Genomic DNA, 27,089 nt, shown 5'->3' on the forward strand with positions numbered 1-27,089 from the left:
GTCCATTCAGGAATCGGATGGCAGAGGGGAAGAAGCTGTTCCTGATGAAGACAGCAGATTTTCATTGCAACTCCTTCAGGTAAACTTTGAAAATGATCTTGAACCCTTCTTGCCCTTGAGTTTAGCTTCAGAATGTACTATTTTGGTAAGATTAGTAAGAGGTTGGGCTAGTTGGACAATAGGCAGTAGAGAGATGACAAATAGTGTCATCTTGAAGCAGACATAAATTCACCTGCTCACTGCCAGAATTTGTCTGCTCTGCTGCAGTTCAGAGTAGCTGGAGTTCAGATTACTGTGACGGACTCAGTGCCCTTTCAATTTTGATGTTCAGAATCATTGTGGGAGCAATTTAAGCTTTCGCAGAAAATTTTGGTGAAAGCTAGTTGTACTGCAATAGAAGCTGAGCTATTGGCCGATAGACACTACTTGGGCCTCCACGTTGGATATAGTGGGCTCAGACTGAAGAATTAGAGTAAATTTATGGTGTAGAAGTGAGCTATTTGGAAAAAATAAGCATCTCACTGAATGCCACCTTGCAGCATTAAACCCATAGCCCTATAGTCACGTAAATCTGATGATCTACTATCCCATCCCAATCACAGGTGTTAAAGTCCTGCTCTCCCTTGAAACTTGCCGGAATCACTGGAGAGTTTATAATATGGATAACATTTTAATACAATGTGAATTGAATTACAACTGGCAGTGTTAGTAAAATAACATTCAGTAGTTCTGAAAATCTGCTAGTTCTGAGCAGTCAGATTATCAAACTTTTACTGTACCTATCCAGATACTTTTTAAATAGTGGTGAGTTCTGACTTAATCACAATTGCACTTCTGTGGCGGGGCAGAAGATAGAACAGCGAGAGGAAATAGTTGTATGAGTACTTAATACTGATGTCCAATCCCATTTAAGTTTCATGGCAACAGATTAAACACGAGGGAGTATCCTGACTGTGGATCTCCTCTTAGATGATAAATCAGTGCTCCTGCATATTGAACAAGAAGGACTTCCAAGTAGCAAAGCCACAGGATTTACTCCTGTGACTTCAGTGTACATCACAAAGAAAAGGATGTAGCATTTCTGGAACTCAGCTGGCAGAGTCCTGAAGGACATAGCTGCCAGACTGGTCAACAGCAGGCAGTGGGCCAACAGATACAAGATATAAACCTTACGACCTTGTCCTCGCCTGCTTACTTATTGTATGATGGCATTAGTAGAATTGACTAGCGCCAGTCCTGTAAGGGTGGAGAATGTGCTGTTTTCACATCGTGGATTCCTTCCAAGTTGTGCGATACTGCAGTTGTGCTAAATTATGTTATATCATGCATGACTTGGAGCAGACTTGCCTTGATAGTGAGGGAGCTGGACTTGTTGTACAGTGTTGTAGTTGTCATTGGTGGTCTACGATCCAACGGATGGTGCAAGGTGTTCCTGTTGTGATCGCAAGGCCCCGTTGGACCTTGGTAATACATAGAACACTGCAAGTCCGATTCTCTGGTTCACTGGCGAAACTGGTAGGGGTGGTGTGGACCAGGTTCCCCTCTGTGCCTCAGGGTTGCCGGTTGCAGCTACTGAAAAAGGTGGTGCAGGAGTTGGCTGTGTCCCTCTGGATTCCGCGCTGGGTTGGAGGCTGGGCCCTCCTGAAAGTGTTGGCCCGGTGGGAGACGAGCTGGATTGCCTTTGTCTGCCGTTGCTATGTGCAATATGAGGAACTGGTATCGACCGTTCATTCAGAAATGTGGCTCCAGGAGAAAATCCATGTATCATCAATCTACAGGCTAGGACACTCAGAGGCTTGGGTTATATTATTAATTTTTTTCTCTTCCTAACTGTTTTTCTGCTATTATATATGTGGTGTGTGACTGCTGTTTCTGTGTTTTGCACCTTGACCACAGAGGAAGACTGTGTTTCATTTGGCTGTATCCGTGTGCATAGTTGAATGACAATTGAACTTGAATTAAACCAAGTGCTGATTGGGTTTTGTGACATATCAATAGCAGCCAAATTGTGCACTACCACAGTCTCTACCCCCACTTGTGTTTTTGTTTCTCACTTCTACTGTTCCAACCAGGCCAGTCAATCTATTCCCATTCAATGTGGAATGAAGCAGGCCGTGTGAGGAGCATGGTCAGGGATACCTAAAAACAATATATCAGACTGGGTAGCATGTTTGCTAAACAGCTGTTATATGTGGAGCTGGAAAATCTTACAAACTACAAATCAGATTAAGTATTTCTGATATGCCACAGTGAACAGGTTCATGTACCTTGACAGCACACTGTCTCAGAACATTGTTACTGATTTTCATCCAAGCAAGTATATGTAGCCTTCGGCAGGCTTACTAATGCTTAGAACAGAAGAGGCACAAGTCTACTGACGAAGCTGAAGGTGTGAAGAGCCATAGTACTTTCCATTCTGCTTTACACCTACGAAATATGAACAGAGTACCAACAACAAGCCAAGAAACTGAACCATTTCCAGTCTTTCCAGTTTGAACCACGTGAGTTTCTTAAATGGCTTTAATGTATCTGTCTTTACCACCACCCCAGAGAATGTCCCATCCGCTCACCACTCTGTGTAAAGGATTTGCCTATAACAACTCCCTATACTTTCCTCCACTCACCTTGTAATTGTACTCCCTAGTACTAGCAATTTCTGCTTTGTTTTTGTTGATAGGTTGCTTATGTAATGACTTGTAACCAGTTATGACGTTGAAGGATTTATTTGCTAATCTTTGGTACTGATAGGAGATCACTAAATGACTAGTAACAATACCTAGGTCTATGGAGCTACACAGATCTCTCTGGCATTCTTATTCCATTCAATAGACATTCATCGTGGTCTTGTAAATTTACAGGATATTTTTCAACTTGATTCCACCACCTTCATTATTGTCTCCATTGCATCGTTGCAATTCAGAGTGCTTTCTCAGATCAGATTTGTCTTTTGCTTTTCTATTACACCTCAAGGAATGCATTCTAGCTTTAAGCACACCAGTTTAAGTAGTGCAGCCAGTCCTTTTGGGACTTATTGACCGGAAAGGAAACCAATGCCGTCCTATTTGGGAATTGTTGAAGGACAAGTCAACAACAACAACTTTAAGGTGCAGATATACTTGGTTAGAAGTCTTCACCTTTAACAGCCAAAGTAAAATGGAAAAAGTTAATGGACAGGGTCCAGAGCTTATCTTTTTGAAAGGTAAGGTTACCTCACCATTTATTTCTGTATTACAAGGAACACATGAATGAACTTAATGTAGTTCTGTTGTTATACCATTTGGATTATGTTGTAATGAAATTGGTAGGCATGAGCAGTCTTGAATGTAATGTGCCCAGACTACTTACAAGTGGCATCTTGTTCTTGGATATCACTGCAGATCCATGATTAATAATCATCATGATTTCTATTGTGCCAAAAGAAAGGAACCATTTAAATGAAAAAAAAGAGAATCTGCAGGTGCTGGAGATCAAAGTAATACACACAAAATACTGGAGGAACTCTGCAGGCCAGGCAGCATCCAAGGAAAAGACTAAACAGTCGAGGTTTCGGGCTGAAACCCTTCATCAGGACTGAGAGAAAGAGATGAGAAGTCAGAGTAAGAAGGTGGGGGGAGGGGAGGAGGTACAAAGTTGTAGGTGATAGGCGAAACCAGGGAGGGGTGAAGTAGAGAGCTGGGGAGTTGATTGGTGAAAGAGAAAAGGCTGGAGAAGGGGGAATCTGATAGGAGGGGACAGAAGGCCATGGAGGAAAGGGAAGAGGGAGGAGCATCAGAAGGAGGTGATGGGCAGGTAAGGAGATAAGTTGAGAGAGGGAAATGGGGAATAGTGAGGTGGGGGAAAGGCAATTACCGAAAGTTCGAGAATTCGATGATTATGTCATCAGGTTGAAGGCTACCCAGATGAAATGTAAGGTGTTACTCCTCCAACCTGAGTGTGGTCTCATCGCAGCAGTAGAGGTGACCATGGAATGGGAAGTAGAATTGAAATGGGTCACCACAGGGAGATTCTACTTTTTCTAGCTGACGGAACATGGGTGTCAGATTTATGTCAAGCCCAATCTTTGTCAGATCTCACCAATATACAGGCTTGCAGTGAAATGTTCCTTCACCTGGAGGACTATTTGGGGCCCTTAATGGTAGTTAGGGAGGTGGTGTAGGGGCAGGTGTGGCACTTCTTCCATTTGCACAGATAAGTGCCCAGAAGGGACATCAGTGGGGAGGAAAGAATGGACAAGAGTGTCACTTAAGGGAAGATCCCTGTGGAAAGTGGGAGGGAGGGAAAGATGTGCTTAGTGGTGGGATCCTGTTGGAAATGGCGGAAGTTACAGAGAGTCATGTGCTGGATGCGGAGGTGATGTGCTGGATGAGGACAAGAGGAAACCTATCCATGGTGAATGGGATGAAGGCATATGTGTGTGAAATGGAAGAGATGCAGTTGAGGGCAGCATTGATGGTTGAGGAAGGAAAAGCCCCTTTCTTTGAAGGAGAACATTTTATTAGTTCTGGAATGAAAAGCCTCATCCTGAGAGCAGATGCCATAGAGACAGAGGAATTGAGAGAAGGAGATGGCATTCTTACAAGTGACAAGGTGGCAAGAAGTATAATCCAGGTAGCTGTGAGAATCAGTAGGCTTATAAAATATCAGTGGATCTCCAGAGCTAGAGACAGAGGTACTGAGAAAGGGAAGGGAGGTGTCAGAAGTGGACCAGGGAATTTTGAGGGCAGGGTAGATGTTGGAGACAAAGCTGATGAAGTTGGTGAGCTCAATATGGGTGCAGGGAGCAGCACCAGTGCAGTCGTTGATGTAGCATAGGAAGAGTTGGGCAGTGATACTGGTGTAGGCTTAGAACATAGATTGTTCCACGTAACCGACAAAAAGACAGGCTTAGCTGGGACTCATACGAGTGCCCATGGTTACACCATTTGTTTGAAGGTAGTGGGAGGAGGCAAAAGAGAAATTATTGAGAATGAGGACTAGTTCTGCCAGATGAACAAGAGGGGTGGTGGAGGGGAACCGTTTGGGTCTGGTGTCAAGAGAAGCATTTGAATGAAATTCAGTTTGAATACTCTGGAGGTTGAAATGTAAGGGTTTCTTGGAATCATTGGCATTACTTGTAACTGGGGAGTTCTACTGGTTGAGTCAACATTTTATACCTCAAGCTAAGTATTGATATTAATTGATAATGTATCTTGAATGCAATGTGTACGATTGTAAATGTATAAAAGGTGATGCCTCAGAAAAGCAGCATCTGTCATTAAGAACCCCCATCACCCAGGATATGCCCTCTTCTCGTTACTATTGTGAAGGTGGTGGTACAGGAGCCAGAAGACTCACTCTCAACATTTTAGAAACAGCTTCTTCCCCCCCACCATCAGATTTCTCAACGGGCAGTTAAACCTATATACACTAACTCAATTTTGTTTTCCTTTGCTCGCTTTGTACTACATTTAATTTAAAAATATATATTTTCATATTGCAATTTATAGTTTTTATGTATTGCAGTGTACTGCTGCCACAAAACAACATATCTCACGACATTTGCCTGTGATAGTAAATTGAATTCAGATTCTGCATTCTCTCAAGATTATTTGTAATTATGGCTATGGTAATGAGATTGTAAATTGTGCTGAGGGCAGTAGCTTTTAGAAAATGAAAGTTGAAAAAAGTAGAATTTATAGTATTTCTGAACATCCCAAAGTACTTTACAGCTACTAAAGTACTTGCAGTGTGGGGGGAATGCAAACTCCTATAATCAGCTGTGCAATTTTGATATCTAATCTGTTTTAGTGATGTTGATTGGATCTGAGGAAAGTACAGTGAGATTGCTTACAGCAATCTAGTAGATGGGCCATAATGTAAAATCATACGCATGTTCAGGTGTTTTTGAGGTAGAACAGCATGAGAGTTTGCCTTTTCTATGGTAATTGAAATAAATCTGTAGTTGCTGGAAAGTTTCTGGAAGGGGTTACCACATGAAACATTAACTTTCTGTTTCTAATCTGCCAAATATTTCCAGTATTTCTGTTTTTTTGTACACAATTTCTGTCTATTGGGGTTCGCAAGAGATGTAGACAAAGCAGTACAATACTTCAGTTCATGTCTGTGCCAATTCAATACTAAATTAAACTAAATTCCTTCTGTCTGTACATTATTCATATCTGTCCATTCCCTGCATATTCATGTGTTTATCTAGCAAACTCTTAAATGCCACTGTTGTTTCTGTTTCCTCCTTTATACCAGCAGCCCATTCCAAGCACCTACCAGTTTGTGTATATAAAAACAAACTTGCCCAACATATCTCCTTAAACTTTGCTCCACTCACCTTAAATGTATGTCCTCTAGTACTTGACCTTTCTGCCTGGGGGTGGGGGAGGGAGAGAATCTGTGTAACCTATCCATGCCTCTCATCATTTTATAAGCTTCTATCAGTTCCCCACTTAGCTTCTGATGCTTCAGATAAACAACTCAAGTTAGTTCAACTTTGCATTATAGCTGAAGCCCATCTTAGTAATTCTCTTCTGTACCCTTTCGAACCATCTGTGTCCTTCCTGTAATGGGGCAACCAGAATTGTACACAATACTTCAAGTGCTCCTTAACCGAAGTTTCTCACAGCTGCAATGTTTCCTCACTCTTAAATTCATTGCATATGCCCCCTTCCACAGTATCTGTTTGCATAGCCACTTCTGGGCCTGCAAGATCCCTTTGTATATCAACTGTTAAGCATCCTGTACTAACTGTATACTGTCGCCTTGCATTTGATTACCAACAGTGTAACGCCTCACACTTAACCAGATCAAACTCCATCTACCATTTCTCAGGCTATATCTGAAACAGATCTATATCCTGCTGTATCATTTGACAGCCCTCTACACTAAGCACACCTCCACCAATCTGTGTCATCTGCAAACTTACTGACCATTCTACATTTTCATCCAAGTTATTTATATGTCACAAATGACAGAGGCCCCACCACTGATCTCTTTGGAACACCACTGGTGAACTCCAGTCAGAATAACTCTTCTACCATACCCGTGTCTTCTATGGCCAAGTGAGTTTTGAATCCAGACTGCCTGGTTACTGTGGATTCCATGCATCCTCATGTTCTTGATCAGTCCACTACTAGATATAATCTGCCTGGTACAAAGCCATGTTGGCTGTCCCTGAACAGGCCGTGTTTTTCCAAATGTGAGTAAATCCTAACCTGAAAGATCCACTGCATTATCTTCCCTACCACTGATGTGAGACTAACTGGCCTATCACTTTCAGGATTATCCTTATTTCCCTTCTTGAACAAAGGGACAGCACTGACTACACTCTAGTCTTCTGGGATCTTATTTGCTGCTTGTAAGAATCTTTTCCAATGTCCCACCAAATCTCCTCTCATGCCTCCTTCAGTAACCTGGGATATATCCCAGCAGGCCCATCAAAATTAATTTATGTGTGTTAGGGGGGAGCTTTTTCATTACATGTTTTAATAGTTTTGCACTCAGGAGGAAATCAAAATTAGGACAGTTGTTTAATACTTAGTAATATAGTCATAAATTTATTGTAATACGTAAGTGACCGTCTGACCACTTGAATGTGATTGCTCTTTGTTAAGTAGTCGAGCCACTGCTATTATAACAACATGAAAGGAGACCATAAGGCCACCATGCTGCCTTCTAGGGGAATAATCCAGTTAATCGCATTACATCTTATTCCTTGCAACCCTGTAACTTATTTTTTGCCCACCAATTCTGTTTTGCCCTGGAGATTCTCCATTCACATTTTCAGACTAAACTACTCGGCAGATGCTTTTTCAAGTCACCCTAGGTTCTTTTGCTTATCATTTAAACTTGGGTCATTTGGTCCTTGAGTGATAACAGCTTCTGTCTACGTGCCTGATCAAAACACGATTCATTGCATCTCTTTAATTTCTACATGACCTCCAAAGAATACATCACCATACAGATCCTGTAAATCTTCTCAGCCAAAATCTCTATTTTTGAAATGTACCAGTAGATTTTTTTAATGTATCATGTTGAAACCTTCTTTGCATTCCAGAGAGTGCTATCTAGAATTGTCAGAATTAGGTTTATTATCACAGACTTAAATGACATGAAAATTTGCTTCGTGGCAACAGTACAGTGCAAATACATAAAAAAAAGTTCAAATTACAAAGTGCAAAAACAATAATAATAAGGTAAATAATAAAGCCATCAGTTAGTCTTGCAAGACCATGGATCTGCACCTGGAAAGTCTTCAGTCTCCAGGGCGCAGGCCTGGGCAAGGTTGTATGGAAGACCAGCAGTTGCCCATGCTGCAAGTCTCCCCTCTCCACGACACCAATGTTGTGCAAGGGAAGGGCATTAGGACCCATACAGCTTGGCACCGGTGTCGTCGTGGAGCAATGTGTGCCTCACTCAAGGACACAACACATGTTGCCTCAGCTGGGGCTCGAACTCACGACCTTCAGGTTGCTAGTCCAATGCCTTAACCACTTGGCCACATGTGTTCATGTATACTCTAGTTGTTTCCAAACCACTGTTTTATAGAAGTACAACATAATCTCCACTTCTTTATGCTTGTCATATGAAGCCCAAGGCTACATGCAAGACCCACAGTATTCTCTTAAAAAACCATCTTCAAAGATTTATGTGCTTAACTAGGAAATATTTGCCAGTATAACATTCTTTTGTTTACAGATTTATTTAAAGTTCATTATTTATTTGTCTGTGATTAAGCATTTGCATTTCTGGTACCGAAAGGGATCTGTGGGATGTTTGTTTATGACCTAAATACTCCTACAAATTTAGTGTTAATAGTTCAAATGAGGAGAGAGGTGTTAAATAAGATTTTCTTTAAAAATAAAACTCCAGTAGTGAATGATGCTGTTCCCATCCATAGATTGTTGATTTGTTCTTAGGTATTTTTGTAAAACTGGAGATATGGCATGATGCAATTACCAGCACACAAATTTGCGAGTATTGTGTGCAGTTTTGGTAACCTACCTACAGTAAAGTTATCAAAAAGATTGAAAAAGTGCAAGAGAAAATTTACAAGTATGTTGCCAGGACTTGGGATCTGAGTCACAGAGAATGGTGGAATAAGTTACGACTTTATTCCCTGGAAGATAGGAGAATGAGAGGAGATTTGATAAGGGATACAAAATTGAGGGTTAATGCAAGCTAGCTTTTCCCATTGAGGTTGGATGAGACTAGAACTAGATGTCATAGGTCAAGGGTGAAAGGTGAAGTGGTTAAGAGGAACTGAGGGTGAACTTCACTACCATAGTGGTCTGAGTGTGGAATGAGCTGCAGGTGGATGTGGGTTTGATTTCAACTTTTAAGAGAAGTTTGGATAAGTAGAAACGTATATGGATGGACTGGAGGGCTATGGTCCAGCTGTGGGTTAATGGGACTGTGCAGAATAACAGTATGGTGCATATTCAGGGGCGCAAAGGGCTTGGTTCTGTGCTGTAATGCTCTGACTCTAAGGGGCCAAATAGACTATTGCTACTTTATTTCATAGTTCCCATGTTTGTACTGCTTTTGGACTCTATGGTGAGAGCTGTGTTATTTGTTTACCTTGCCACCTCTAACAATCTGTAATGCCATCAGAAGCCATGTGGTAAAGTAAATATGCTTTCGGTGATACTATTTGCAGATTATATGGTAACAAGCTCTACAACAAAAGCATTTCTGTAATTGTAATACATAGTGGGAAGGTCCAGTCTGAAAAGATCTTGTACTTTTGCAAAGACATTTGGTAATTTGTAACATGGAGTAGAGGTGTATGATTGTTGGGCTATTTGCCACCCAGGAATAGCTTTGCTTTTTTTTTTGCTGAAGTGATTAATCATGCATCATTGTATAATAGCTAGTTACTTACATTTGATCATGTACTATATTTCATAAAGTCCAAGTAAGTATTTTTATTTATAAGCTACGGAAAAATTGCTGTATACTGACTCTAGTCATATAGGTGGGATTCAACAGAAGATCAGATCAGCATGAACTCGATGGTTTGAAGGGCCTGCTTCCATGTCATAGAACTCTGACTCTACAATTGGAGTTGAAAGTAATATCTAGTCAAAACACGACTTCAGAAAGAATTGGGAAGTAATCAGTATTGTGAAATGCTTTAATTGCAAATAATTAACAGAATGACTGGTAATGGGAATGTGAAACTATGCATTTGTTTGGAATAGTGACTTCATCGCTTATAAATTCTGACTAGTATTGCAAAGCAATCAAAAGCTGCTGAATGTTAGATCATGATGCAAGGCAACAGACTCTATATGTACTGTACATCATTAATGCTGGATTACTAAAATGTACAGGTTAGAATATATTTTGAATATTGCATTGTGTGCTGGTTAGTTTTACAGAGGTTTAACAGAAGAACAACATGGCAGACAGTGTGTAAAAAGAATAGTTTTAGGAAACGAGATGTTACTGATGTGCAAATCATTGAAAAATACAGATGGATAAAGCCAGAAGATTTGGTTCTCTTTAAGGCAGGAAATTAGTATGGGGAATACATTAAATTGCTAGGAAAACTAATGTTTATTTTGAAGATTTTAATTCCTTAGCATGGGAGATGAAACAATTTACAGGCAACGAAAAATTTGCTTTTTAAACAAGTATGATTATTAAGTTAAATTAGTAGAGATAATCCAAAAAAATAGACACTCATGGAAAGTTATAATTTTATGCCTTCCACTGATTTGTTTGGAAGTACCAGGAAGTTGTAGTCAAATAGCTTCTGGCTTTCTTGTGCATTCACTTGTCTTAGTATAATGCAGTTTATCTTGTTATGGGGTGGGAATTGAGATTTCCAAGGTAAAAGATGAACTGCATTGTATTTTAAGGGTGGTAATCATTTTTTTAAAAAATTGGTCTTTTGTAATTGTCTCTTTACATGGACAATTTTAACGTGTTGAAAGTCAGTTTTTTGCCTGAATTGCTGATGCATCTGCAGCAAGAGAAACAATTGATGTTTTTGGTTGATGACCCTTTGTCAGAACAGGAAAGGAGATAAAAGAAGGTTGTTAAGCTGTGGGGAGGATAGACTAAAATTTTGGTGACCAAGGGGATAGACTGTAAACAAGGTTATCTGGTCAGTGAGGGAATGAGAGCAGAGAGTTCATCAGAGTCAAAAGAATATAGGAAATGTGGAATGCAGAGCAGGAAGACTTGCCTGACAAGTCACACATCTTCCATTCTCAGAGGAATAACATGAAAAACAAGAAACAAATGAGCTGAGTCAGTAACAAGTGGCTGATTCATAAACATAGACATTGAGTTACCTGAAATTGCAGAATTCAATATCAAGCCTAGAAGTCTACAATACATCTAGAAGAACAAGAGTCTTTAAGTATGCCCCAAATTGTGAGTGGGATGGAATATTTAAAGTGGCAGGTAATGTGAAGCACAAGGGTTCCCCTGTGGACTGAATACAGATGTGCAAAATGGTCTCTCAATATCTGCATTTGTTTTTTCCCATGTAGAGGAAATTTATATCACAAGTACTTACTGCCTTGGGCTAGATAGGAGGGAGTGCAAGTAAATTGCTGGTTCACTTGGAAAGACCTTTTGAATCCCTCTCATCCGCTTTCAGCATTTCACAGGGATCATTCCCTTTGACTCTAGTCTTTTGTTTGCATCGGCTGACCCCCTACTTATGGTACTTCCCTGGGATACCACAGGTATTTGACCTTTCAGTTCTTCCCACCATCCAGAGACCAAGGATGGGTATGTTCAACAGGAGGTAGCAATTTTGTAGACCTTGAACTTTTGTGTTTTTTTTTAAAAGATGCCTGATTTGGAATTGATAAATATTTGAAGGTAAGAAATGTAGTCATAGTCATACTTTATTGATCCCGGGGGAAATTGGTTTTCATTACAGTTGCACCATAAATAATTAAATAGTAATAAAACCATAAATAGTTAAATAGTAATATGTAAATTATGCCAGGAAATAAGTCCAGGACCAGCCTATTGGCTCTGGGTGTCTGACCCTCCAAGGGAGGAGTTGTAAAGTTTGATGGCCACAGGCAGGAATGACTTCCTATGACACTCTGTGTTGCATCTCGGTGGAATGAGCCTCTGGCTGAAAGTACTCCTGTGCCCAACCAGTACATTATGTAGTGGCTATGAGACATTGTCCAAGATGGCATGCAACTTAGACAGCATCCTCTTTTCAGACACCACCATCAGAGAGTCCAGTTCCATCCCCACAACATCACTGGCCTTATGAATGAGTTTGTTGATTCTGTTGGTGTCTGCCACCCTCGGCCTGCTGCTCCAGCACACAACGGCAAACATGATCGCACTGGCCACCACAGACTCGTAGAACATCCTCAGCATCGTCCAGCAGATGTTAAAGGACCTCCGTCTCCTCAGGGAATAGAGACGGCTCTGACCCTTCTTGTAGACAGCCTCAGTGTTCTTTGACCAATCCAGTTTATTGTCCAATTCGTATCCCCAGGTATTTGTAATCCTCCACCATGTCCACACTGACCCCCTGAATGGAAACAGGGGTCACCGGTGCCTTGGCTCTCCTCACGTCTACCACCAGCTCCTTAGTCTTTTTCACATTAAGCTGCAGATAATTCTGCTCACACCATGTGATAAAGTTTCTACCGTAGCCATGTACTCAGCCTCATCTCCCTTGCTGATGCATCCAACTACGGCAGAAGGTAGAAAAGGATATTTGGAACATTGAGCTAAATGGTCCCATTGTGTGTTTCATCATTCTACAAGGGAAGCTAGTATGAGTTCAGCTTATGGGGTGACATATTTGTTGCTGGAAAAACTTCAAGTGAATCAATTAGTGTATATTCCAATAAATAAAAGTCTCCGTTTGACATTGTACCAAACTGACAATGCTTGAATGGCAGAGTTGAAATGCCACATTGATATATTGCAGAGTAATTGTCTGTAGAAGGCAGAAAATTAATAGCCTAACAAATAATATGTGATTTTGTGATATTTTCAAAGAGTAGTTTTGGAGGTTTGTTGGGATATGGGGAACACTATGAAAAGTACCATACTGATGAAATATTTAAGGATTATGTTTTGAAGCAGTGGTTATAGATTTAAAATAAACATCAAGGGCACAGATTCACAGTGTTGCCTGAATTACAGGGCTTGAGTTTGAGGGTATAGGCTCCAAAGGGAGGAGTTTTAAAGGGGATACAGGTGATGGCACGTTTTGTTTTAGAGGTTGGTCACTATCTGGAACATGGTGTCTGAAATAGTGGAATTGGATACAATTAATACAGTTAACAAACACTTAGTCACATAAATTGATAGGAATGAAAGGCTATGGTCCTTATACAGGCAATTAGGATTGTAGATGTGCAAAAAGTCAGGGCCTGTTTCTGTGCTGTATAACTGACTGTGAATGATAAAACATTTTAGCTCACCTTGACAGAAAAGAGCTTAGCCTACCCATTTTGGAGGTTATAAGTTGCAGATACTCAGCAGGTTATCATCAAGGGAGGTTAGAGACAGGCTGGCATTCAGATTTTTTAAATTGAAGGCTGCAAGAGGCATCTTTTGCTGAGCTCAAAGAAAATGCACAAGGTCATGAGAAGTTGTTTTGTTTTTGTTAGGTTATAGGATTCACTGATGTGGACCATGAAATGCTCTATGTTTATTATTTTGTCTTGAAATGATACAGGATGTTCCAGCTTAAACAAGCCCAGTCGTAACTTTTGTTCTGTATTTTCAAATGTTGTGAAATAAAGTAGTTTGTATCGATTTTCATCTAGTGCTGGATACTAAGTGTTTTATTTGGCTTTTGGAAAGACAAATGAATGTCCATTATGGCAGTTCAAAATTGATCAGATTAAGCATTATTCAGCGGAATTGTTGAGAAATTCACTTTCTGAATGGGGGGGGAATATTTCTTTAATCTTTCAATCAATCATAAAAAAGTCAATATTTGAAATTGTTAACCATTAGATTTTGTTTTCTCAAAATATTGTGAGCATAAGAGGAAGAGTCCCAGAAAGTGAGTCCATAGGTTGTGGAAACAGTTCGGTGTTGGGGTGACTAAAGTTGAATGAAGTTATCCCCTTCGGCTCAGGAGCTTCATGGTTGAGGGTTTAATAAACTCTTCCTGGACCTGGTAGCGTGGGTTCTGAGGATCCTGTCCACCTTCCTGATGGCAGGAGGGAGAGGGAGAGCATGGTATGGATGGTGGGCATCTCTGGATGCTGCTTTCTTGTAACAGAACTCCATTTAGATGTGCTCAATGGTGGGGAGGGCTTTACCTCTGATAGACTGGGCTGCATCCACAACCTTTTGTAGGCGTTTCCATTCCAGGGCATTTCCATAATGCAACCAGTCAGTATACTCTCCACCACACATCTATAGAAGTTTGTCAAAGTTTTAGGTGACATGCCAACTCTTCACACTCTTTTACATATAGGCACTGCCATGCTTTCTTTGTAATGACACTTACGTGCTGGACCCAGGACAGATCCTCTGAAATGATAACTCCAAGGAATTTAAAGTTGCTGACCCTTGCCACCTCTGATGCCTGATGAGGACTGGATCGTGGTCTTCTGGTTTCCCCCCTCCTGAAATCAATGATCAGCTCCTTGGTCTTACTGACACTGAGTGAGAGATTGTTGTGGCACACAAGTCAGATTTTCAATCTCCCTTCTATATGCTATTCTATAGGATTCAGCCAACAACAATGGTGTCATCAGCAAACTTAAATATGGCTTTGGAGCTGAGCTTAGTCTCAGTCATGGGATAAAGCGACTAGGGCAGAGAGCAAAGCACACAGCCTTCTGGTGCACTGTGCTGATGGTGATTGTGGAGGAGATGTTGCCAATCCATGTTGTCTGGGGATGCAGAAAGGGGAAGTTGAAAAGATGTACATTTGCTTATCCTGTTCATTTGAGTCCCATATCCTGGCAGAAGGTCTCGTGCAAAAATGGTTTTCCCCAATTATGCTAAATGTGAGGGCACAGGTATGAAAAATTGCTCATGCCATTTATTCCCCTCAGCACAGATTTTTTTTTTATCATTTGAGTGCCTTATCCTAATCTTTTTAACTCTAACAATTGTTCTTTGCACTCTTCTTCCTTCAATTCACCTTGTTAATTTTTGGATCTTGGTGCCATAACATCTGGCTTGCAGTATAGTTCTTGCTCGTGTCCCATAATGAGTAGGGAGACGCCATGCTTAGCTATCCTTTCCATGTGCTTACCTGTATTCTGTATGTGTAAGATGCCAAAGTGGTTGTTGTTTTTCAGACAAACACCAAGGGTCCTGGAGTATGGGGGCAGTTCTGGGGACAAGAGGGTCAACAGCCACTGTAAATCAGTGAAATAATCTTGGATATGGGCATAATAAAGTGGGAGTAATGTAAATGGGTAGTTGCACATATTCTGTTAGCCAAAAAGACTGTTTCCCTGTTTGATGACTGTCAGACGCAGTAAGTTCAAGGTATGTTTACATTATGCATCCATGAGATTTGACTCCTTACAGGCAGCCATAGACCAAAGAAACCCTTTAAATAAGACAGTCAAACACCCAGTGCACAGAGAGGAGGGAAAGTCGTGCAAACAATAAAAGTAAACAAATAGCGTTCAGAACTGAAGTTTTATGAAAGACATGAATCCAGGCGTCACTGCAACCGGAACAGGCCACAATCTCAGTTCAATGCAGGACTGAGTAAACGACTCGGAGCAGCAAACAGAACTGACCTACCCCTCACCTCTGGTCCCGACATCCCTGACATTTCTAATCTGGCCCAGCACTTAGATGTTCCAAACATCAGGTCATTCTTTGCTGTCGGACAGCTCTGGGGCCTGGGCTCTGGGCCCTGCCGCCCATTCCTGACCTTTCTAATTCAGCCTGGTGCTTAAATCGATCAGACATCATGACATTCCTTGCTCCCGCCTCCGCTTGTTTCTGCCATGCCTTGCTTTCGCCTCTGATTGTTCAGTCTCTGCATGCCTCTCCATTGTTAGGGGTGATCGTTAGTAATAAAGTGTCAAGCAGTTTTCTTGGTTTTGAATTTTGCTCCCAGTAAGTAGTTGCTGGGCATCACCAATTTCATCTTAAACTAAGTCTTCGTATTTATTGCTTAATCTGTGAGCCTTACAAGATTTATTGCCAGTTGAACTGTGCACTAGCATTCAAAGGTAAAATCAATATCTGTTTAATGATTAAATCATTAAGGGCCTTCACCATCTGGGACATGCCCTATTATTACTACTGTCAAGAAGGAGCTGCAGGAGCCTGAGGAGCCACATTCAATGATTCAGAAACAGCTCTTTCGTATTATCAAATTTCTGAACAGTCCATGAGCACTGTTATTCATTTATTTGCACTATTTATTTTGTAATTTATAGTAATTTTGTCTTTGCACCGTACTGCTGCCGCAAAACAGCAAATTTCATGCCCTGTCAGATAATAATGGTATCAGTGATAATAAACCTGATTCTGATTCCATTTAAAAAAAAATCCAAGTTGTAATAATATTAAAATACTTAGTACTCAAATAGTTACAAGCTTCTAAATACACACAAGTAAATTTGTCGGCTCAATTTTTAAAAAAAAAGTAACCTTATACTTGCCCCTTTGTCTCTGGGCTATTCATTTCCATTAAAATGAATAAATTAAATCATTAAACCTACCCAAGACTAGGCTGGCTCTTGTTAAGGCCCAGATTTCCCTAACAAAACTGCAGCAAAATTGCAAGAATTGGTACCACCTTGAGAAACTCAATATTGGAGTGCAGCTAAAATGACAAAATGGCGTTGCAACTTGATGGGACAATGGGAATGACCTACTAGGAAACTTGAGAGGTCTGCTTTCATGAGTGGTTCCCAGAAATGTTTCAGATTGTTAATTTGACTTTCCCACCACAAAGCATTGTCGTATCTATTTTAGCTACTTGGTCTGGAACTTGGTGAAGAAATAACAATGAGAGAGCAGACTGAAAATGATCTCATACATTATCTATTAAATTCATGAAAGTTTGTATAACACATAGAACAGTACAGCTCTTTGGCTAACCTAAGCCCAAAATCAGGTTCAGTATAACTGATATACGTTTTGAAATTTATTGTTTTGCGACAGCAGTACAGTGCAATACATCTTAAAACTATAAATTACGATAAGAAATATTACAATAAGAAATTAAATAATAAGCATGAGATTCTGCACTGCTGGAAATCAAAAGCAACACACACAAAACACTGGAGGAATTCAGCAGGTCAGGCAGTATCTGTAGAAGTGATTAACCAGTGGACGTTTTGGGCCAAGTCCCTTCATCGGGACTGTATTGCATTGAATAAGTAGTGCAAAAATAGTGAGGTATTTATTGTCCATTCAGAAATCTGATGGTGGAGGGGGCGAAGTTGTTTGCAAAACATTGTGTGTCTTTAGGCTCCTGTACCTCCTGTCTGGTAGTAATGTCTTGGGAGATAGAGTTCTGAATGACAGATTCCACCTTTTATGAGGCATCATCTTTTGAAGATGTCCTTAGTGCTGGGAGGCTGGTGCTCATGGTGGAGCTGACTGAGTTTGCCATGCTGTGCATCTTTTTCAGATCCTGTGCAATGGCCCCTCCTTACCAGACAGTAATGCAAACTGGTTAGAATGCTCTCCACGGTATATCTGTAGAACTTCACTAGTCTTGTCAAATGGCTAATGAGATATAGCTGCTGACATGCCTTCTTCATAATTACATCTGTAAATTGGGCCCAGGATAGATCTTCAGAGATGTTAGTACCCAGGAACTTAAAGCTGCTTACCCTTTCCACTTCTGATCCCTCAGTGAGGACTGGTGTATGTTCCCTCAACTTCCCCTTCTTGAAGTCAACAAACATTTCCATGCTCTTACTGATATTGAGTATAAAGGTGTTGTTCTGACACCGCTCAACCAGCCAGCCTATCTCAAAGAAAATATAAAGACCTATATAAACCTACTCCATGATCAATCTAAATCTTCCCTCCTACCTTTGACATCTTCCCTGAATCTTTCTCCACTCACCTTAAATTGATGTCCTCTGGCATTGGAAATAGGTGTTGGCTGTCCATTTCTATGCCTCTCATAATCTTGTACGTCCTCTCAGGTTGCCTCTCATCCTCTTGTCACTCCAAGGAGGAAAGCCCCACCTTGATCAACCTTTCTTCATATAACACTGTTGTTGACAGTATTTTCATATGTGGGTTATAAAGTTCAAAGTAAATTTATTATCAAAGTACATGTGTGGCACCATATACAACCCTAAGATTCATTTTCTTGTGGGAATTCACAGTAGAGAAGAGCAAACACAATATAATCAATGAAAGACTGCACCCAAATAAACAGCCTATGTGTAGAAGACAACACACTGCAAAAATGTAGAAGTAATAATTAATAAGCAACAAATTATCTTGAACATGAGTAGAAGAGTCCTTTAAAGTGAGTCTATAGGTTGTTGGATCAGTTTAGTGTTGGGGTGAGCAAAGTTATCCCATCTAGTTTGAGCCTGATGGTTGAGAGGTAGCAACTGTTCCTGAACCTGGTGGCAGGAGTCCTAAGACTCCTGTATCACCACCTTGATGGTAGCAGGGAGAAGAGAGCAGCCTGAATGGTGGGGGTCCCTGATGATGAATGCTGCCTTCCTGTGACGGTGCTCTGTGTGGATGTGCTCAATGGTGGGATGGGCTTTACCTGCAATGAACTGGGCCATATCCACTACTTTTTGTAGGATTTTAGTGTTGAAGCAAAAATGCAAATTGTCCAGAAAATTTGAAGGATTGGTATATCAGGAGTTTAAAACTTGGTCGTCCTATTTTTTTTAAAGAAATTACCCTCTAAACTTGATACAGAGTCTACCTTTACCTTTTTATCAATGAGATAATGATTAATTAATGATTAACATTCATCGATTTCCTTGCTTTTGCAAACTAAGAGTTTACAATATGGAGACTCGTTCCTTCAGGCAATTAATTTCTGTGGAAGTTTATTTTAAAAGAAATCTTCCTAACTTTTTCTGTCTTCCTCCTTACTCAATTCTTTCCCTCCTACTTTTCCTTTGGCACCTGTTCTGGCACTTCATCTATTCCAGTCCATCAATTATTCCTGTTTACTTCTCAGTCATTGAGAAAGATCACACGCACCAAGACAGACAATCAGTGTGCAAAAGACAATAAATTGCAAATACCAAAAAAACACAAATAAATAATAAGTATCAAGAACATGAGACGAAGAGTCCTACAGTACTCTGAAAGGTAACCCTTCTGGGGCAGATGCTTTCCATGGGGTCAGCCTCAAAGACTGTAATCACAGGGTCGTCGGGGGCTGTGGGAATTTGTGAAGATGCCTCCATGTTTTTCTTTTGGTCAAACTGAGCATAAAAAGCACTACTACTATCGGGCAGGATGTGCTGGAGTCTTGGGTCCCACGCTGCCAGGTTTGGGAGCAAATGTTGCCCTGCAGTCATTACGCTCCTAAACAAGCTTCACTCACAGGCGCTGAACAGCCTGTGGACTCACTTTCGGATCTCTGCAGCTCAAGTTCTCAATACTTGCTTACTTCATTATTTGGACAGTTTGCAAAAGAATATCCTGCTTTGGATGTTTGTCTGACTTCGATTTTTCGTGAATTATATTGCATTGTGTTTCTTTATTTTCCTGTGGGTTCCTGCAAGGAAATGAATCTTAAGGTATACACATAATAAGTTTGCTTTGAACTTTGAGTTACCCATTTTCAAATTAATCTTTTCCCCCTTGCCTAAGTTATTGGTGTACACACGCTTGAATTGACTAGAGATTGTAGTGTTAAGCAGCAGCTACTGTACAGTCACATCGTACAATTTTGAATACAGTCGACCTTCGCTAATCCGACAACCTGTAATCCGGTTCCTTCAATAATCTGGCACTGATTATGCTTAATGTGATCCTTCCGTAATTCGGCATTTTCACTAATTCGGCACTCCTCAGGTCCCAATGGTGCTGGATTAGTGAAGATCGACCTGTACTACTGTTCAATTCTGTTGAATAGAAATTGAACAGTAGTCAAAATTCATCATTAAAACATTGACATAAAATATATTCTTTAACTATAATTTTGAAGTAAATTGTTGCATTGCATTTATTAAATGTTGGGATTCAAAATTGACTGTTCATCTGGTTGCTACTCAGTTGTTAAGGAAAACACTGATTTCTTTCATTAGGCACTCATTGGAATTCACAAGCTTTTGATTATTAATTTTTGAATATATTTATAAATGCAATCTTACCTTTGCCCACTGCTCTAATTATAAAGTTGATGTATAATTCTGTATACTTTTAAAGAAATTATTATCTGCTCTATATTTTTAACATTTTCCTTACTGGATCTAGAAGAGCATTTAGTCCATTGAGTACCTGCTGGTTCCCAGCAAAGCAATCCATTGTCTTCCACTGGCACATTTTTTGAGACGGGGGAGGGAAGCTGGAACATTCGGAAGTCTATACAATCTGCACACTCCATACAACACTGCCCGAGTTTCGGATTGAACTCTGGTCCCTGGAGCTGTGAATAACTTGTACAATTACAGCACTGTCATACTACCCTGCTTTTTTTTGTCTGCAATGGCAAAAGGTTCGTACAAATACATAATTTCAGTGAATGGGAAAATCCAAATTTAAAGGTCCTCAATTCCATTTGGACTACAACAAAATTAGGTAAATTTCTGTGAAGTTTAACATCGATAATGAGCTCCGTCGACCTCCGTATCCCTTGATGTTCTGACCAATCAAGAATCTATCAACCGCTGGCTAAAATATACCCAATGATTTGACTTCCATAGCTGCCTGTGGCAACAAATTTCACAGATTCACCACCCTTTGGCTAAAGAAATTCCTCCTCGTCTGTTCTAGAAGGATGTCCCTCTATTCTGAGGCTGTGTCCCCTGGTCTTAGACATCCACTCTAGCGAGCCCTTTCACCATTCTATAGGTTTCATTGAGGACACCTAACATTCTTCATGTTAAACTATCTACATATTCATTTAAGAAGCCCTCCTGAATGCACCCAGCAAAAGCTGCCCCATCTTTTAAAAAAAACACTTGCACTAAAGTGGTGCAACTTTATATTAGGGAAATTGAAACCCCTCATGACAGCAAGCCTATTGTTTTGCACCTCAATCTGCCTGCATATCTGTTTTTCAATGTCCCAGTGGTTATTTGAGAGTCTGTAGTACAATCCCATCAAAGTGTACCCTTCCTATTTTTGAGATCGACCCAGGTAGTCTCAGTGGATGAGCCCTCCATTATGTCCTGTCTGATTGCAGCTGTGATATTATTGTCCCTGCTTAGTGGTGCAACTCCTCATTCTTTTACCTCCCTCTCTATCTTCTCTGAAACATTGAAACACTGGGAGATTAAGCATCTTTTCCTGTCTCCATCTCAACTGTCTCTAATGGCTACTGCGTCGTAACTCCAAATACTCACCCATGCTCTAAGTTCATCACCTTTACCCATAATATTCCTAGCATTAAAATATACAAGCTTCAAGCTATCCATCTCATTGTATCTATTACTTTGCATTTGCCTGTTTTCACTGGCCTTGCCATCTACCTTCCTCTCCATTCCTCCACTTTCTGACTTGATGCTCTTGTTGTCACCCCCCTGCTAATCTAACTTAAGCCCAGAAGGCTACTTTAAGAGCGTTAAAACAATACTGATTGAAGTTAAAGATGGAACTGGATGCCTGTCAGCTCTGGCAGGCCAGTAAGGTGAAACCTAGCATCAGGAATGACTACGTTGCTTTGTTGCCAGGTGAGCTAAATGTTTTTTATGCATGCTTTGAAAGAGAGAATAAGCGTCAGGCCCTGAATGTGTACCTGGTAGAGAACTGTCAACCAACTGACTGGATATCTTCAATCTTTCACTGTTGCAGTCGGAGGTTCCCACCTGCTTCAAAAGGGCAACCATACCCGTGCCCAAGAAGAGCAGGGGTAGCTGCCTCAATGTCTTATCAACTAGGTGCACTCATATCTACTCTGATGAAGTGCTTTGAGAGGTTGGTCATAGCCGGAATCAATTCCTGCCTAAGCAAGGACAGGGATCCGCTGAAATTTCATGACATATACCAGCAATATTAAACCTGATTCTGATTTGCCTATCACCACAATAGTCTACAGCCAATGCAAGCTCACTGTCTCTCCACTCGTCCTTGGATCACCTAGACGATATTAATACCTAATGTCAGTTTGCTGTTTTTTGACAGTAGCTTGGGGTTCAACATAACCATACTCTCAGTTTTAATCAGCAAACTCCAAAACTTGTGCATCTGTACCTCCCTCTGCATTTGTACCTCCCTCTGCATTTGTATCCTTGACTTCCTCATCGGGAGACCACTATCAGTGCAAATAGGAAATAACATCTCCTCACTGACAATTAACATTAGCGTACCTGAAGGATACATGCTTAGCCCACTGTTCTTCTCTCTACACCCATGACTGTGTGGCCTTGGCATAGCTCAAATGTCATCTATAAATTTGCCAATGACACAACTATTGTTAGCAGAATTTCAGATGGTGACAAGGAGGTGTACAGGAATGAGACGTATCAGCTGGTTGAGTGGTGTCGCAGCAACAATCTTGCACTCTGTTATGTATGTGGCCTGGTTACACAACAATGCTATTGATAAAAATGCTGGAGACGGGAGCTAAGGTTCATGGTTCTTTACTGGCAGAAACCGAACTCGGCACACAGATACAGAGCAGTACGTGTCTAATAGCACATGCTCAATATGCGCCTAATAGCACATTCAACGATGTGTTACTAAAACATAAGGTAGTCCCTTATTATACTGTAGGCTGTATGGTACACTCCTCCCCTTTTAATAGTGTATCAACTTTTTTTTTCTGGGGCACTATGCTAAATAAATATGCTTACCCTTAACATACAAACACCTACCATTTGTTTTCTTAGTAACTTAATATCAAATTATAACAAGGCTTTTTTTTAAACTTTTGGTCTAAGACCCATTTATAACTCAAGTCTCTGGGGGGGTCTTCTCTGCCTCTCTGGGTAACGTCTGTCAATAAACTTGTTTGTTTTAATACAGATTTCCATATAAAAATCATGAAAAGTTTACCTCTGAGCGTAGGGAGTTAAGAGGATGTGCGCCTCCAACTTGCTAAGAGTTCTAGGCAGCAGATCGTCTCCGTATAATGAAGACTCCTCTGTGCAGCTGTCCTAGATGTATACGCATCTTTGTGCTATCACTTGTCTTCCTTACCCATATCTCATTTGTTCCAACTAAGCTAATTACACAGCCAATCTTCGTATTCTCCTTAGATTCCAAATAGATAGCCTGACCTTTGATACCATCGCTTATCATAAAAAAACTTTCCAACTTCTATTCGTGCTTCATATCTTTGTGCTGGTGATTCAGCAGGAGTGCTGGGAAGATGTTCAGGAGAAGACGGAAATGCTGGTCTTTTTGGAGATTTAAGCTTATTGAGAGTTCACAGATCTTCCATTATCTGTTCATCTGTTAACAAGTAATTTAACTGCACAGGTGCAGGTTTTCATCTTTTGTCTGTAATTGGAGCAGGGTCATTAGGTCTCCTTAATTTCCTAGTCATTATTGGCTTTAGCTCCATAGAATCTTCTGTGAGTTCCATTGTTAGCCTCTCATTCTCAATCATCTTTTCCTTTTCTTCTAACTCAATCTTGTTATTTTCAAATTCTTTCACTGCTGCTTTCTTCTCATTAATATAATTCCTTTCCACTTGTTTGTTCTGTCTCCAGTTGTAGAAAAAGCTCTGCACTTCGCATTCTTTCCTTGAATTGTTGATCTAGTTTCTTCATCCTTTTCTGATACTCCTGCAAAGTGCCTTCCTGTAGCTGCTGTAGCTGTCTTTTGAGAGATGTCAATTTCTCCTGGTACATCGGCTCTTTTACTTCCAGATAGTCTTCATCATCCTGATTATTGGCAATATCTGTCTCCCTTGCATCCTCTGTATCTTCATCCGAGTTGTGGCCACGGATACTGCGTTTGTCCTCATCGTCAATGCTGTCTAGCTCCTCTTTGTCGTTGTTATAGTCGACAATGGGTGAGGGGAGAGCTGTGGACATCTTCCCCGCCAAGCTGCCCTCCTTTATTGACACATCTAGTGCCTTGATGGTGTGCCAATCCAACTGGATTTTTCTGAGCCTCTCACGTCCCAGCAACGGTGGTCCTGGTGGTTCAGTACATAGAGGTTCAGCTGCTGTGTTTTGACTCCGTAAGTCATTGTCACTTTAATTTTACCTTTGGGACGCACTTTCTGTCCTGTGTAAGTCTTTAGCAGTAGTTTAGTTGGTTTCAGAGGTATGTGAGTAAACAGTCGTTTGTAATTGTGTACAGAGATCACTGTTAAAGCTGAGCCTGTGTCCGACTCCATTTTCAGTCTCACACCTGCCACTTGTGGAGTGATCCTTAATACTCTTCAGTCATCTGTCTCTTTCAAGTCAAGTCGCTTTTATTGTTGTTTCAACCATACACAGTACATATACAGTACACAGTAAAAACAAAACAACGATCCTCCAGGACCATGGTGCTACATGAAACAACACAAAACTACACTAGACTACATGAAACAACACAAAACTACATTAGACTTCAGGCCTACATGGAACTATGTAAAGTGCACATGCTGTGAAGTCGCAGACAAGACAACTTTCATCTGAGTCATTTTCATCGGATGCTTTCTTCCATTTTGTGTACATTGTATTTTCCTTTCTGGGATTTCTTGTTTCTCCGTATTTTGTCCTTTTTCTGCTGTTTACTAGCTTTGCATACTCTGCCAATGTGGCCCTGTTTGCCACAGTTTCTGCATTTTTTGTCTTTAAACCAGCAGTCATCCAGGTCATGTGACCGTGGCCCACAGCAGTGACATTTCTTTCCTTCATTTCTGTTCAGTGACATTTTATTTGTCGCATTCCAGAGATTTTTGTTGTATCTCGGAAGCACCCCATACCGCTGTTTCCGTTGATATTGCAATGTTTAGCGCTTTCTCAAATGTAAGGTCTCTTTCACACAGAAGCTTCTTCTGTGTGGTTTCACAGTGCATGCCACACACTAACCTGTCCCTCAATGCGTCTGATAGACCAGCTCCAAATTGACAATGTTCTGATAATTTGTGCAATTCAGCACAATATTCAAAAATGCTTTCATTTTTGCTCTGATTCCAATTGTGAAATTTAAATCTTTCAGCAATGACCAGTAGTTTGGGGTTTAAATGCTGTTGGAGAGTGTCTACTATTTGCTTGAACGTTTTGTCAGCTGGCTTTTCAGGGGTTAACAAGCTCCATAGCCAGCTGTATGTTTTTGCTCCCATAATACTGAGTAAGGCGCTGGCTTTCTTTTCACCCTTAACAGCATTAGCCTCACAATATAACTCCACTCTTCCAATGCAAGTTGCCCAGTCTTCAATGCAAGTTGCCCAGTCTTCAATGCCACGATCAAATGCTGTAATGGTTCCAATCATCGCCATCTTTGTTATGTTAATTTAGCGCTGTTTTCCCCTTGTTTTCTTTTTTTTGACTCGCGTGTCCTTTTTGCTAGCGCCATGAGCGCACTCCATCTAGATACGTGCGTTGCTCCTTTTTATCTCCCTTCTGGGGCAGGCAGACCCTCAGCCCCTTGGGGTTAGCTCTGGCTGCGGTCTCGCCTGGACGTGCTGCGGCTCCGACTGTGTCTCTTCGTCTCCCGACGTTTCCGACCACGGCTGTGCTCCCGCTTCCTAGTCATAGTCATACTTTATTGATCCTGGGGGAAATTGGTTAAATTGGTTCCTTTCAGACTTGCGGCCTCGCTCTGCCTTCCTCTCCCGCTCCTTGGCGCCTTCCTTATGCTCTTCTTCCAAGTGTCGTTATCAATTAAAACACGCCATTCCTGTATGATGTAGGTTCATTAACCTCATCGCCAATTTGTTGTGTATGTGGCCTGGTTACACAACAATGCTATTAGTAAAAATGCTGGAGACGGGAGTTAAGGTTCATGGCTCTTTACTGGCAGATACCAAACTTGGCACAGAGATGAATACGTGCCTAATAGCGCATTCATCGGTCTGTTACTAATACATAAAGTAGTCCCTTATTATACTGTAGGCTATACAGCACACACTCAATGCCAGTAAGACTAATGAATTAATTGTGGACTTGAGGGGAAAGTCGAGGGAACACACACCAGTTTTCATCATCAAGGGATCAGCACTGAAAAAGTTGAGCAGTTTCAAGTTCCTGGGTGTCAATGTCTGAAGGTCTATCCTGTGCCCAACATACTGATAGGCATAGGATAGATCTTGTGCCTATCCTGTGCCTATCAGTAGGCATGACAGCAACTCTTTCATTAGGAGTTTGACTTGATATGTCACCAAAGACGCACACATTTTTCTGTTGATTCTACAAATGAACTGTGGAGAGCATTCTAAATGGTTGCATCATTGTCTGAAATGGAGGGACAACTGCACAAAATTAGAAAATGCTGCAGAAAGTAATGAACTCGGCCAGCACCATCATGGTCACTAGCCTCCCCTGCATCGAGGATATCTTCAATAAGTGTTACCTCAAAAAAGATGGCATCTGTCATTAAGGACTCCCGTCATGCTTGATATATCATATTCTTATTGCTACCATTGAGGATGAAATATAGGGGCCTGAAGGCACACACTCAATGTTTTAGAAACAGCTTTTTGCAACCCCCCCCCCACCCCCACCCCACATCAGATTTCTGAATGGACAATGAAACCATGTTTTTATTTCTTTGCTCTCTTTGCACTAATTATTACTAACAGCAACCTCTCACCCAATATCAGCAAGACGAAGCAGCTGGTAATTGACTTCAAGAGAAGGAAGGCAGAGGTCTATGTGCCAGTCCTCCTCAGAGGATCAGAGGTGGAGAGGGTCAGCAATTTTAAATTCCTCTGTGTTATTGTTCTGGAGGAACTGTCCTGGGCCCAGCAAGTAAGAGCAATTACAAAGAAAGCATGGCAGCGCCTCAACTTCCTTAGGAGTTTGGGAAGATTCAGCATGACACCTAAAACTTCGACAAACTTCTATAGATGTGTAATGAAGAGTATATTGTCTGGCTATATCACAGCTTGGTAT

The 27,089-nt window shown here is 40.9% G+C and overlaps 1 protein-coding gene and 1 pseudogene across 1 annotated transcript in view; one reads left to right on the top strand and one right to left on the bottom strand.

The window, feature by feature from the left end:
- Window positions 1-27,089, top strand: part of nck2b (NCK adaptor protein 2b) — an 87,799-nt gene that overhangs the window by 14,508 nt on the left and 46,202 nt on the right. The window lies entirely within an intron of this gene.
- LOC134349948 (sin3 histone deacetylase corepressor complex component SDS3-like) lies at window positions 23,050-24,074 on the bottom strand (annotated as a pseudogene).

This window comes from Mobula hypostoma, chromosome 7, assembly GCF_963921235.1.
Source record: "Mobula hypostoma chromosome 7, sMobHyp1.1, whole genome shotgun sequence".
In the NCBI taxonomy this organism is placed as follows: Eukaryota; Metazoa; Chordata; class Chondrichthyes; order Myliobatiformes; family Myliobatidae; genus Mobula; species Mobula hypostoma.